At 41.5% G+C, this 14,249-nt stretch overlaps 1 protein-coding gene across 2 annotated transcripts in view; it reads left to right on the forward strand.

The window, feature by feature from the left end:
• kdm6ba (lysine (K)-specific demethylase 6B, a) overlaps positions 1-14,249 on the forward strand; it is a 94,719-nt gene that overhangs the window by 42,162 nt on the left and 38,308 nt on the right. The window contains exon 1 of one of the 2 annotated variants that reach the window (XM_069671973.1): positions 2,607-3,039. The exons of the other annotated variant lie outside the window; for it this stretch is intronic. The gene's annotated coding sequence lies outside the window, so the exon portion shown is untranslated. Of the gene's footprint in view, positions 1-2,606; positions 3,040-14,249 lie in introns of those variants that run through there. 2 annotated transcript variants of the gene reach the window in all.

Genomic DNA, 14,249 nt, shown 5'->3' on the forward strand with positions numbered 1-14,249 from the left:
CAAAGTCTGTGTAATGTCTGATTGAGCAGATTTGTCCAAGCAGGTAATTATCCAAAGCATTCAAACATGGACAGTAGCTGCTTAGTACTCCTTTGTGCTTGCTTGTACATTGCTTCCACTCTTTAGCTGATATACATGTAATTAAATGTTGTATTCATGGAAACACAAAAACAGTTATAGGACAGGACAAGTCATCCTTCTCCTGCACAACCTCCTCAGGAAGCACCCCTAGCCAAACTGAGTATTTCCAGTTGCTGATATAGTGTCTGACACAGACAATCTAATCATTGCCAGATGACAGTATAAACTGGGGTAAATGGACAAAGATGCAACTAGCATTAGGTGGAGAATTTGTTTTATCATTGAGGAAGTATGCACCACGAAACTAATGGAAAGTAACTCATTAGAAGTGGTAATCAACTAAATTTCCTTTGCAGATGTCTTCTAATGAAAGTTTTTTTTTGCTTTAAAACATGCAAGCAGGCACATACTTAGATGTTGATTTCATAGAAACTTCTAAGTTTTGCCCTCAGTGTTTGTGTCTCAGCATTCTCTGTTACCTTTCTATTCTGGTCATGCAAGTCTGGTGCTCCTGGTGCCCTCGCGTCTTTATGGAGAGATGCGGGGGAAAGGGTGGGGGTCAGTCTATAGGAGTCGCCAAGTGCAATAAGAGTGCCTATATTTCCTCTAGCCTATGCCCTGGTCAGAGAGTGCAGCAGCTCCATGCTGTATTTTCCATACTGTCAACCCCCTACCCGCCCCCTCGTTTCTCTCCCCGGCTTTCCAACTGTACTCTTTCTCTCTGCTATGGAATTCCATCCTCCTGCACGTGGCCGGCACTCAAGAGGGCATGGTGTGTATGTTCATGTGTGAGTGTGTGTGTCTGAATGTGAGCTATAGGAAACATCTCCTGGTAGAAAAAGGAAGCATGCATTTGTGTGTGTGTGTGTGTGTGTGTGTGTAACATGCTATCAAGTGGGTACTACTTGTTCCACTATCCCATCCTCAAAGCTTTCTTGAACCACATTTTGTACAAACACATTTAGAAAGGGCATTCAAAATATTATTTATCAGGAAACATTATTTTTCCCCACTTTCTAAATGTCTTTTTGAATTGCTTTAGGTGTTTATTTATTTGTCAGGCTGAGCAAGTGGCACACAAAGTAATATATTTATTCATTAGTTTCACAAATGGCAGGTGAAAGAAAAAAATACAGGACACTTAGAAAACAATGTGAGAAAGGAAAAAAAAGCTGTGATGCAATAATAAATACGCGATATGGATTCCTTGTTTGACGTGCATTGCACTCATGAACATTTCTTGACATGTCCTTGTGGGGTGCATGTATGAACACAAATAGCTGAATTTGTTCACCTGGAATTAAAGCAATCTTCCTTCTGCCAGCCTCCTAGTACGAAGTGTGAATGTAGCAGGTAATTGTCTGGAGCATTCACGGCAAGCTAATAGGTTGATGACATTGGGTTTTGCTGCTTTATAATCTTTACTGATCACCGGAGTTTATCAGTTCTACTATTGCCTTTGTATTGCATGTTGTAGTGATATTAATCCAGAAACACAGCATCACGGAAGACTCCTCCTCCTCCTGTATGCTAAATTATTGCTAAAGTTAGTGATGTATATGATCAACAAAACTATGAAAATAAGACCGAAGTTGTAATGAACTTAAAAGATCAAGGCTCAAAATGTAGGGGGAAGTAAACTTATTTCAGTAGAAACAGAAGTTAAATGAAATTAACCAAGTTAAAAAATTAAATGAATTCTGACAGAAGTCAAATGCTGGGAGAGAGTTACCAAATCTTCCAGCGAACATGTTCCAGATCTTGATACTGAACCTTGAAGCCATCATGCAACATGTAAGCTGATTTTTATGCTAAACCCTTATCGCCTTCTTCACACATCTGTTCGTGCAAAGATGCTGGCATAATAACTGTACATCTGCGCGGCAACACATGCCGGCGAGTTTTATAACCCTAATCGAAGGTAATCTGCATCTGTATCGATTTATTTTGGGTTTTTTAATCATCAGTGTGTGTACTGTAGGTCAAAGCACGTCTCCATCAGGCTAACATCACCCTAATGAAGAAGAGAAATTGAGGTAGAGAATGAACACACTGGCTCCTTCTGCTCTCCAATCCCATCTGTTTGACACACAGAGGTAGGGAGGGGAAGGATGTAGAGAGGGAGGGAGGGGAGAGGGAGGGCTAGTAGACGAATGAGAACGAGGCCAGATCAGGCTGGGGAGGGGTGTGGGGGGTGGTTTGGGGGGAGGTGCTGTTTAGGGAAAGGCAGGGAGTGAAAAAAAAATCAGAGGGAGGCAGGCTGGGGGGTTGGGCTCCGAGCCTGTGCATGTGTATGTGAAAAAGAACGAGAGAAAGCAGCAAGCAATGTGTGTTGTGTATGTCTGTGTGTGTTTGTGCCTGTGTGTGCACTCGCTCTGTTCCTTTCCTTTCTTTGTTTGACTACTGAGTGGGGAAAAAAGCGAGACAGAAGATAGAGACGTAGAGAGAGGGTGAGGAAGAGAAACACAGACAGAGAAGAAGAAGAGGATCTAATAGGAGTCACTTGTGTGTGTGTGTGTGAGAGAGAGAGAAAGAGAGAGAGGGAGGGAGGGAAGAAGAAAGACAAAAGATTTCTATTTTTGTCTGTTTCTTTTTTTTCCTGTTGCAGACTGTAACATAAGAAAACATAAACCAACAATAACTCGCTGAATGCTTTTGACAACAGTGTCATATTCAGGAGCAGATGTGTGTTTTGTGTGCTGGCTTGGTGTGTGTGTGTGTGTGTGTGTATGTGTGCTGAGAAGGTGGGGGGAGGCAGCCTGTGCAATTTAAAGGGAAAATACAAGGCACACACAAAGCTGGGAGCACAGGCAGCCTGGCAAGGCAGCACGAAAGGCAAGGATAGGTAGTGGGATTCTGCTGCGCTGGCTGACGCTTTCACTAACAAACCTCCTTTGGATTTTACTCCACGGAGCCAACCCTGTGTCTCTATCTGAGCTCAACCGGAGCCCGGCCACGGTAAGACAAGCTTCCTATCCACAAGCTCTCAGCTGTTTCACTGCTACCGCTCTACAGACAAAAGCAAGAGAAAGTTGCTGTGTGTGTGTATGTGTGCAAATGGAGAGGAGCTAAGCTAAGGCTGATGCTAAGGCTAAAAGGCGTGAGGAATGCAGCACAAAGGGAGCTTGTGTGCTCCAGCTGGGGCTGTGTATGTCTTTGTGGACAGACTTGAATGTTTATGTCACGGGGCTTCCCAAACTTTTGCATGCGGATGCCCCAAAATAGACAAGCACTTGACTACAGAGCCCCTTTTTGGTAAAAGATTATTCCTGTTCAGGCTTATTGTGTACTGAAGATGGAGAGAGTGAAAGATCCTAAAAGATAATTCATATAATATTAGTCATTTCATACTATTCACATAAGCGAATAGTATGAAACTAAAATATTTCTTATTACACAAGAAAAGAAAAGGAAACCCCTGCAAGACAAGTCTTGAAGGTTCCAAAACCAGCAGTTCATTTCAGAGCAGGGCAATTTAAATACCCAGGGCTCCACAGCCAGCTGGCTCACCGGCGCGGAAAACAAAATACAAAATTTTTACTTCTCCATCGCTTTGTCTTTTCTTCTCCCTTTTCACTCCTTATTTCATTTCTTTTCTCTCCTTCTTTCATCTTCACCTCTTGCTTTTTGCTTATTTAAATGCCAGGTTGCACAAAAGGTCTATTTCTCCTACTCATCTCCCTTTTTCTCTCCATTTTTCTTCCACTATATCTATCCACTGTCTTTATCTCTCCTTGAAATAATCAGGTGACTGTATTGAACATGTGTTTTGTGACTTTGCTGCCTAAGCATTAATCAGTGAATGCCTTCTACAGTGTGTTGTCCCATCCGGTGTGTTGTAGTGTGGGGTCTTTAGCTTGTTCTTGTCAATCTGGCTTGTGGTTTGCTCAGTTTGTAAATTTGAGTGTTACTTATATATATTAAGAGCTAATAGTAGCTGGCGTTCTATATATGTGTGTTTGTATGTGTGTGTGGGTGCACCCTCCCTGTGCTTGTGTGAGAAACACAACACGTGTGACAGTCGGCCTGAAGCTACTATTGGTGTCAGTATGCGACTGAATTTGTGTGTGTGTGTGTGTGTGTGTGTGTGTGTGTGTGTCAATGCCCCACTGTGTTTGAACCAGTACAAATATCCCTAGAATAAAAGCCTCACTACTGTAAACTGATCCCTACTGTACTCCTCCACACACGTGAGCGCCTGGCCCAGTGCACATGCGCACACATACTTCAACAAACAGACAAAATCATGGTTACTATTCGATTTCCATTTGCTGCCCCCACCCTTCCTGCCACCCCCTCCAAAGGAAATCTCCTTCTTTTCATGCCTTCGTTTGCAACGGAAGTAGAGCATTCTCTAGATTTCTCTTTTTTTCCCCTTGTCTTTCTTTTTTTATCCCTCCACCACTTCCTGTCCAGCTGCGATTATCCAATAGTGGCGTTCAAGGCAAAGTTCAGCCGGGGTCGCCTGCTCTGGGCTGGAATACATCATAGCTGTGTGCTCACTACCTCATATAGCCTAGCCCGATTAGGAAATACTGTGTTCAGAACACTGCCAGCCCTAATGCTGTGCTAATCTGTTTATACTGTGCTGCTGGTTCCCCTTCTGAATGAAGAATGCTGTTTCACAGTAGAATATGATCAAATGTCATAATTTATTAAATTAGGGTAAGGCGGAATTCATGAAGTTTTGGGTTACTTTTTTAAATAGTTTTGTATGTTTGATCAAATAGAACAAACACATAAAAAATATATTGGTACTCCAACAAGATACATCATAACACAAAAGATTTATGTGTATGGTGAAATAGCATCTATAATATGATGAGACAGATTCCATTACTTTCCATTATGAATGTTTTTTGTGTGTATGTTTTTCCCAGTAGGCTACAATTTTGCATAGTCATTAGTTGGAGGAGTGGGTAACCCAACCCAGCTGTGAGCGAACATGTGTGTTTTGCCGATGCAGATAAAATATGGGGATGAGGCCCATGATGACAGTTGATTCTAGAGCTGTCTGTGTAGCAACAAGCCATTTCCTGCACCATGAGCCATTAGGACGCCACCCAAACCTCCCACCCCCGTCTGTCACCCACCACGCTTCTGTGTTCTATTGCAGATGTGCACACCCACACACACAACTACACATAGAAAGGGTGTGGGGGGAGTGTGTTTTTGTGATTGAATTTGTGTGTGCATGTGTGCTGCTTTCCCCTTTACCCCTCCTCAGCCCCAGGGCAGTCCCCCTACAGCTGAAGGGGGGAGATTGTGCATTCAGTGGAATAGAGGCTGAGATGGCAGGGGGGAGGATGAGGGTGAGGATGATTGAGTGTTCTGCCTGCAGAAGAAAAAGACAGAAAGAAGAGAGAGAGAAGAGGAGAGGGGGAAGGGTGAGCTGCCTGGTGTTTAAAAACAGGGTGGAAAGGGGGAGGAGAAGAAGAGGGGCAGACAAGCAGTAGAGGAGGTTCAGGGGTGGAGGTGAGGGGAGGATAGCTGGCTTGCTGGCTGGCTGGCTGGCTGGCTGGCTTGCTTGCTTGTTGGCTGTCTGGCGCCGTGGCTGGGTTGTGTCTGTGGAGAGAGATCCTGGAACTGGGTTACCAGCTCATGTTCAAGTACTAATTTGAGTCATTTTCATGTAAATAAATGTTTGTTTGTTGCCATGTTTCTGTGATTGATTACTACTACATTACCTTAGCTATTAGCCAGGTAATGAAAGGTTTTCACAGGTCTTAATATCTATGGTGTTTGGTAGATCTTCCATGGTTTCCAGTTTTCCAAAGGAGTTTGATCTGGCTTTCCTCTGGCCACATCAGAGAGACATGGTGGCAAAGCTAACCACACAGTTCTTCCTTTGTTTATGACATCAATTCTTCTGCAACAGAGGAATAAAGCTGCATGAAAATAGGGGCTCACCATGAAATGTTAAAACTTTAGGAAAGCAGGTATTATGTCACTATATTCAATAAAGTTATTGGTATTGTTATTGTTAATGGATGGTACCAGATGGTCTTGTATTGTCTCCAAAAGGTTTCCAAGTTGCAATGTGGGATAAAAGATACTGTAAATAACAATAACAATAACAACAAAATACAATAGTGCTAACAGCATTTTCCTTGAACAACAGTCACATGTCTAGAGAAAGTTTAGATCGAGCCTCTGTTATTAAGCGTGTATTACTAAGACACATACATGCAATCTTGAATGAACACACACATTTATACTATACAAAAACACACTCTGAATATACAAACATATAATTATATAATATATAATAATTTTATATTCAAAAGCACATCTTAAATACGCAGAGGGACAAGGCTTAGGTAGTTAATTCTATTATGCTGGGTCAGAGGCCTCAGGCAGATTAGCTTTGGCCTTGGAGCTTATATCCACTATAGCCTGTAGTGGTAGCTGTGTATGATTAGCAGAGAGTAAGACAAAGAGAGGGTCAGAGACATGATGAAAGACAGAGATAGCCTGGCAGTCTGGTAGAAGGTCAGATCCAGATACTGCTTCCTGACTTATTTATTCAGGTTGGTCTGTATCTGAGTTGCAGCCTGAGAGTTACACAGGAGAAGCCATTATAGAAAGAGAGATTAAGGCTGGAGATGAAGAGATATTTAGAAGAGTTATGGGACTTTTTTATTTTTTTACATTTTGAGGAATTTTGAATGTGCACACACAAATTGACATGCACACAAACACACAGGGCAACTGGCAGAGGTAGTATGTTACATTTAAAAAATGGCTTCTTTGGTCCCCTTTTACAAATGGCAGCTCTAGCTACAGGTGTGAATGCACCCAGGACACATTGCATTCTAGTCCCAATACTACATTCAGATGTGATCAGGGCCACATCTTTTAGCAGTATGTACTTCAATGTGCCCTGGGCCAGATTGAAGGTCGACATCTCACTGTAACCAGGGCAAAATGAAGTTGAGTGACAAATAACTTGCCTGTCATTCTAGTCTGGTGTAATACTTCCTTGCTGTGTCTTGTGAAACTCTTAATTATTCCCATTGTCATTCAAGCATGTGGAAACCGAAGTAGCAAACTGTAGTTTACACATTAGAGTAGGGTCTGCCAAAATTATGGGACCCTGCATTATGGGACAGTGCATTTTAATTTTTAATTCCGGATGATCCTGTCAGAGGTAAGGGCAGCACATGGATGAGGGCAAGAGATGTGACCCTCGACCAGTTCATCATAGTTCAGCATAGTGCGGATATTGACATTTCAAAGAGGAGGTGAGTGTATGTAATGCAGAGCTATCGGCCTGTTTAGTTTGCTCTGTAGATCTTACACATCACAGATAAACTACATAATTGTAGATTTACATTAAGCTTCATCAAATACATTTTTATTTCATGTTGAAAATTCTGTCCATATTCACACGTCCCTCTCTCTGCGTGTGTCTCAATGCTGCAAGTCTTTATCCCCATTTGTGGCTACTTAATGAAAATTATGTAACAATAACAATAACTTTATTGATCCCCAAAGGGAAATTCACTTGTCTGGCATCTCATCTACCATTAACTGAAGAATTAAAAAGTCTGATGGCTGTGGGTATAAGAGATCTTCTATATCTCTCCGTCTTGCAGCGAAGAGAGAGGAGCCATCCACCACCGTTGTTTCTTTGGTCCATCCAGGTGTTATGAAGCACATGATCCGTGTTGTTTAGAATGTAGGTGCTCATTTTCAAATAGAGCAGGGATGTGAGAGACACATTTTAACGCAGGTCTGAACTAAAGCTGTCCTCTTCCCGGATCACTGCAGACTCATGGAAATACCAGGTGTAAATGGAGCCTTTTTAAAAAGAAGACAGTTTGAGGTTTAATAGCTTCAAGTTGTTTCATTCAGTAGAGGGCCATGTCAATACTACTGGGAATAGACAGGATTGGCAGGCCGAGTGAAAACATAATGATTGACATAAGCACACACACATGCAACACAGAGATTGTGTGACTGTTTTATGTGATTATTGCATTGACCTCTGTACTATTGAGCTTGTGACTGACTGACATAGGTGTGTAAGACAGTCCTCACTGCACTGCTGATTTTATCACTCCTTGGCAAAGGTCAATGGTTTGTATGTTTATTGCGTCTCTTGCATAATGCGTGTCAAGGGTTCTAGATTGTTAAAGTGTGCTAGCTCTGTAAAAAGGTTTCAGAGGCCTTTATAGCTCATGGTGAAAGGGGAGGGGATCAGGAATTAAAGAAGAATGACATTTGACAGGGTTAAGCACTGCAAAAAAATATGTTGAGTGTCACAATTGAATCCTGTCGGGTATTTGATTGAGCGTAACTTTTACTACACATTTTGTCTTTCGTCTTTTTTCTGCACCAAGTACGTCTTTCGTTCCCAGTTGCTTGTGCATGAATATTCCTGTGCTTTCCCAATTTTTTGTATTCTTTGATTCCCACAAACACACACAAACACATGACAATTGGCCCATCTCTGTGTTTTTACTGCACTCTGTAATTGTGTATGCAACAAATGTGCAGGCTCTTTGAAGGTTTCTGCTCTTGTGTTGTTCTCCTTTTTATTTTGTCTGTATTCATTTATTTACGATGTTTCTCACCAAGTTATGTGGCCCTGCATACCTTCTCATTGTGTGTGCACTGGAATTTGTTTCCAACCCTGTGTCTGCATCTGCATGTAAAGCAGAGTGCATGTGCTTGGGATCACTGTCAAAAGTAGATACAGGCTAAGTTTTTCACTCGAGCGTGTGTGCCTGGGAATCTTTGTGAATGAACGGTGAGTCTCTTTCTCAACCTCTGTCAGGTAGCTAAGTTTTTTCTCAGGTATATGTTTGGCCTCTATTCATAACAATAGAATACTGAAACACAGTGTTCAGTCTTGCTTTGTCCCGCTGGTTTTACTCACCTGATGTGAGTAATCCAGGGCTGCAGATATGAGGACAGGTAATTATGTGTTCCTTTTTAAAAAAACAAAAAAAAACTGATAAGTAATAAGAAATGTGTTTTTGTGTTGTCAAATGCTTCCCTAACAGTGGTTTTATTCACATTCAACATAAGATGAGCACTTTGTTCACCACATTGGGCCTACAAGCAATAGGTTTATCTATCATTGAAAAAAATATCTCTTTGGCCTGCTAGATGTTAAGCACAAACAAATACTTTGTTTTTTGATTTCTGCTATTTTTTTAATGGATAAAGCGTTTCAGAAATCAGCAGTGCATTGTGCTCATATACAAACGTTAGTTTGGATGATGTGATGTCAGGTTAGGTAATGTAATGCAACAACTGTTTCATTAATTGATGCAATAGGAACAGGTTCTAATGTTCCATGACTAATATAAATGAAAGTGTCATGTAACATTATATATACAGCTTGTGGCTCACTAAACTTGTTTGTGTATAACTGGATGATAAAGGCAACTGTTCACTAAGCAAGACAGCATTTAAGTGCATGTTTTTTAGGTGCTGGTTAAACATTTTAAAGTTACTATCACAAGGCTGCTCATGCCCTAATGCAACAAAGGCTTAACACAAACAGCACATAATAAAACCTTATAGTATTTGTACCTTCATCCAACCAACAATCTATTCGTTCAGAAATTTTGCATTTTACCTCAGCTGTTCAAAGAGGCCTGAATACATTCCACCATACAGATTAAGCTTTTGTCAGAAATGGTAGATTACACAATTGGGATACACTAAACCATATGTAAAGTTTATTAAAACGTGTTTTGTTTCACCAAATACCTCTCCACCTTTTTTCTCCACTTGCTGGTGACAGATTTGTATATGAGAAACTGAAAGTGGAGGAGTCCAAGCTGATTTCTGGAAGGATGGCAGAGGGCTTAACCAAATGTTGTAGAAAAAGGTTGTGTTTATCAAAGAGGATGAGCAAAAGTTCACTTTTAATCCGAATTATAATTAACACAATATATAAATAATCTTTACATGAATGACGCAATCACAGAAAAACAACAAATTATTTTTTAACCCAATATCTTACACACAGACACACACACACACATACAAACATGTGAATGACCCCACAGTGACCTCAATCGATCAAGCTGATTGACTTACAGTAACGCATTAACCTGATTATGTTTCTAAGGAGATGGAGGGTTAATAAAAGGAAAAGGGCAGGAAGATGAAGGTGTGTGTTTGTGTCTGTGTCTGGATAGTCTGACAGCTGTAATTAACTGAACAACTAGGGGGAGTTTGACTCTCCCTTATCTCTTATCCTCCTACTTAAATCCTTCCCTTCTCACCCATTGTTGTTTCCTTCTCCTCCTTCCTTCTTTACTCTATTCCTGTTGCTATTTCTCCCTCCCGCAACCGGCCACCTTTTCTTTTCTCCCTTTTCTGCCTCTCTTTTTCCTGCTCATGCTTTCTCTCCTGTGTAACATCGCCTGTCTCTTTAACCCACTTACACACTGAACCCTGACCCCTCTCACTTGTGTAACCTCTGTGACAGCAGTGCTTTTGTGTGTGCTCATATGTGTTCCACAATGTCTCTCGCTCCAATTCTTCTGAATACATGAGTCAGAAGTGATAGCTGGACCACACAGGAGTTGATTTATTTGGTAAGAAAAATGTTGCTACTTAGTCTTATTTAGCTGTATTAGCTGCAATTCCCTTTAGTTTTTTTGTGGTTGTTGGGTTTTATCAGTCTTGCATTTGTTGAAGTAACAGGTGTGCATCCAGTTTGTATATAAAACAGAGTTTGTGAAATCAAAGCCGTCTCTGTCTACAAGAGTTTTACGAGGATATCTGTGTCTCTGCATGAGTGTGTCTGGAGGGCAGCGGGTGCACTGTGACATTTACCGGTCTGTTTGTGTGTGTGTGTGTGTGTGTGTGTGTGTGTGTGCGTGTGTGTGTGTGTGTGTGTGTGTGTGTGTTTGCCCCCAGTCTGGTAACATGATCTGTCTCAAAAAACCAAGCCCTATAGCCCTTCCCTGTCTGTATGCACCCTTCCTCTCCTTCCCCTCTCTCCTATATCTTTCTTTTCTCCTACTGTCTGTTCTGTCTCTCCCTTTTCGTGTCTTTCATCCCTCTTTCCCTTTGTCTGTCCCCTTTTCATCCCAATATCCTTCAACCTGTAAATCTGTGTCAACCAATACCTAAAAATACATCTGTCCAGACCCTTATCCCTTTTGGCATTTTGTCACTTACACTCACACTCACCCATACTGGGATTGGATGGTTTTAATTGCAGTGATCAGAAAAAGATAAGTAAATGTAGTAGCTTCATTCATGTTGCTGAAGCAAAACGTGTGCGAGGTGTAAACAAACAGCGCGTGCTTCAAATACACACACACTGCGCTGTTCCGCCCTGCCAGCTCTGCAGTTTACACAGACGCCGTTTTGCCTCTGATATGCCTCTGTTACTACCTCTGATGCCGGCTCAGAGGTGGAACGACTTCGCCTCACTATTGCGCCTCCCTGCTTTCTACATAGAAGACGGAATGTAACAGAGTTGTAATAATCCCGCCTTAAACTGGCAGTGTACAAATGGCTAGTTCCATCTTGAACAGACTATGTGAACATTTCTTGTCTCAATGATTTCAGTGTCAGGATTTAACTCATACACATATATTTATGTTTTTTTGTTTTGTGTTGTTTTTGTTTTGCAAGGATTCAGCCTTATTCAAGGCTGGCCTACCCACGTCCAAATGTTCCACCAAAACAAACATTATCGTGCAAGGGAACCATTGCTGCATCCTGGGCTTAGGGCTGCGGAAGACGATTGTGATTGATGTAAAAATTACATGCAACCCAGAGCATGTTTTACTTTTGTGCAGGATTATGATGATTCGTTTAGACCCTTTTCCATCACTTTTACAGTGCTGTGTTGAGATAGTGCTGGATATCTTCACTCCAGAAGCTGTGTATAGTGTACTGCACTGATGGAATATGGTATGGATTGTGTGTGTGAGTGCCTGAGTATGCAAGAGTTGGTTGGTCCAGGGTTATGGAAGAGGTGACTAGACACACTGACTTTTTCCAACAGGATTTCTATCATTGATAGAATTACAAGCCACATGGTGTGTAATGGTGTGATCGAGTATCACCTCTGCGTCAGATGGTCAACATTGCGTATTCCATCTTCTATCTTTTTGTATTCAGTAAGCAGAAACATAGAAAATCTGAATGAAGAGACATGACCCTAAATATATTCTTGAGGCATTAGAAAACAAGTCATGCAAGTGGCTTTGGGAGTTGAGAAGCCTTAAATAAAAGAGATCTAAGACATTAAAAACTCCTACACTCATCAGCTTATGGCCATAGGCCAACAAGTGTGGGTGGCTTTAATATATTGGAAAAGAGTTGAAGCTATAATAAGTGTTACAGCCCAAACGGGAGTCCTCCTCCCTCTCACTGCCAACTCCTACAAAGTATTTTGTCAGAAATCTTTCTTTGTTTTTGTTTATATGTTAAAGATCAGACAAATTGTTCAGGGCAGAAATACATTTGAGTTTTAAACACAGGGTGGAGCATGCACTGTGTGCTGTCTGGGCAGTGTGTTTGCATTTTCCAGGAGCTGTGTGTGTGTGTGTGTGTGTGTGTGTCTGCTGTTCTGTGTTGCCATATGGCAGCTTTATTAGTCCACAGTGTAAACACAGCTGGCTGCCTCCTGTGGCTGCATGGGTGAACAGCAGTCTGCCTGCTCATACAAACTGCCCTAATAGAAGGATCGCATTCACCGCTTGTACATTAATATGACTATTAGGCACATTGGGATTCATTGTGTGTTATTTGTAAGGTACATTAGCGTCAACGCGGCAGCCTGATATCTAGACTATTAGTGACAATAAGCTTGCAATTATTATGTCTCTTAGAGGCTGTTTGTGTTACATTGCTGCAGGCAGGCCCTTTTAATGTATGTATCTGTACAAACACTACTCTTTAAATATGCTGTCTAATGAAAAAAACAAAGTTTAATCTCTTAGACATACTCAGTATTAAATCTGCATTCCTGTGTGTTTGTTTTTATACAATATGTGCAGATTTTTTGTTCCGAATCATATAGCTGGCTGATAAAGGTATTCATCAAAGAGTAATGCTTTTGGTTGCCTGATCCAGAGACAGAAAGAGCGAGATAATGCAGAGCGGGTAGGGCAAATACTGAACATTGCACATCATAAATAATGTCAGGAACACTGATGCATGCTAGCCAGTGCTCAGAGTAGCATGAAATCTGCTCTCGCCCCCTCCTTTTTTATCTTTCCTCCCTATCACCCCCCACCCCCACCCCTCCTCTCTCTCTTTGTGCATGTGTGTGTCTGCGTTTGTTTGTGTGCAGGGTAATTGAGGTGTGTGACCTTGCTGTAGGCCTGGCAGGTGTGATGGAGGGAAACAGGGGATGAGTTGAATGGGGGGAGAGGGTGAACGGGAGGATGGAGGGATAGGTTGAGGGCTATGTTGGCAAACTGATACTCTGTCTGCATGCATTTATGTATGGTAATGTTTGGCATTCTGTTGTGAGAAGAAATTGAAGTGATTGTGTGTGTGGGTGGGTGGAAGTACTTTCTTCTGCTGTATGGTCCTCTGCATGTCAGTATAAGTGTGATAAGCCATATGTGTAATGGTAGAGATGATTGTCAGCCTATATTTCACATCATCACGCATCCTGCAACAAAAGTTTTCTTTAACTGATGGAAATTTTGAATGTCTGTCTTGTGTCTAAAGAAGCATCCAAGTCACTTTTATGTAAAATTCACAGCAGCAATTTTTTCAGTGACACTTACAAGCAATCACTGTCAGATTGTTTTTAAGGCTGCAGCAGATAAACGGTGAGAAAGAGAGAGATGAAGACAGAGAGAGCGAGAGCTTTTAAAATGTATAAAAAATGTGTCGGTGGAGTCACTTTGCAAAGCAGAGGCAAGCGTCCCTCAAAATAAAGCTTAACCTCTACCTGCACAGTGCCCTCTCTATGTTTTGTGCTGTAAAGCAATAGATGTGGAAAAAGAGCAGACCAAAGTAGTTGTGTTTCGTCAAACACTTTTTTACCTATTTGAAAGCATTAAAAAAGCTGTATGGGAACAGCTAAATTCTATCACAGTGCCTCATTTGAGCGAGTAGGTTTTTGCCCTGGCTTAAGGTGGTTTTTGCCACCTCTAAGATGTAGCAACTATTTAACTCACATGACTGATCCCATGTTTGATCAGCTGACCCTTGCTGTATGCATT

The sequence above is a fragment of the Semicossyphus pulcher genome, unplaced genomic scaffold, assembly GCF_022749685.1.
Source record: "Semicossyphus pulcher isolate SPU_LCO1_2020_fin unplaced genomic scaffold, fSemPul1.0.p SCAF_21, whole genome shotgun sequence".
NCBI classification, from domain to species: domain Eukaryota; kingdom Metazoa; phylum Chordata; class Actinopteri; order Labriformes; family Labridae; genus Semicossyphus; species Semicossyphus pulcher.